Source organism: Berghia stephanieae, chromosome 13 (genome assembly GCF_034508935.2).
Source record: "Berghia stephanieae isolate SIO BIC M18660-M18661 chromosome 13, UCSD_Bste_1.3, whole genome shotgun sequence".
In the NCBI taxonomy this organism is placed as follows: Eukaryota; Metazoa; Mollusca; class Gastropoda; order Nudibranchia; family Aeolidiidae; genus Berghia; species Berghia stephanieae.
The window spans coordinates 12,898,685-12,899,558 of record NC_088372.1 but is presented as its reverse complement, the minus strand read 5'-3'; positions in this window follow the sequence as shown (position 1 = coordinate 12,899,558).

Below are 874 nucleotides of genomic sequence, written 5' to 3'. Positions count from 1 at the left end.
TCCACTCTGAGTTCCTGGTTGTGGGCAATCTATTAATAAGATTGCTATTCGCCATGAAAGAGAATTCCTCTCACTAGAGAAATATTTGAAAATTTTCCTATATATATATATACATTTGTGTGAGTGTGAGTGTGTGTGTGTATGTGTGTGTGTGTGTGTGTTTGATTGATTTCTAGAATGGATCCCACTTCAACGTGTCCGACACTGACAGTATTTATCTGGCACTCACGTACGTCCTGTGAGTGTGAGTGAAGTTCAAGTGTCGGGCTGTGAGAGATTTAGCCCTTATCTGGCCCTCACCAGCATCCTTGCATATTTGGGGTAGACTTCTTTGTGGGTGTCCGTAGATACACATCATCCGTTGAGCAAGTTAACTGTCTATCCTTCTTTTTGTATCAGTCTATACATTAATCTATTCATTCATCTGTCTATTTATCTATCAACGTTTATGAATCTTTACATCAATAGACAGTTCGAAGATGACGTCACTCAGGCCTTTGTTATTGTTTTTGCCATCCGCGTTTGTGAGTTGTTCTCACTAAACTGTATTAACCATACTATAAAAGTTCATGGTTACACAGAGTTTGTGTGTTGGTCCGTTATACTTCCGGATGGCAATGTTGTGAACTCCTTGGCCAAGCGCATTCTCTCTATAGATAATATGCGCTTGGCTAAGATGTTGACAACAATGCCATCCGGAAGTATAACGGACCAACACACAAAACTGTGTGTATCCATGAACGTTTATAGTCTGGTTAATACAGTTTAGTGAGCATTACTCATAAACGCGGATGGCAAAAAACAATAACAAAGACCTGAGTGACGTCAACTAAGAACTATCTATACATTAATATATTCATTCATCTGTCTATTT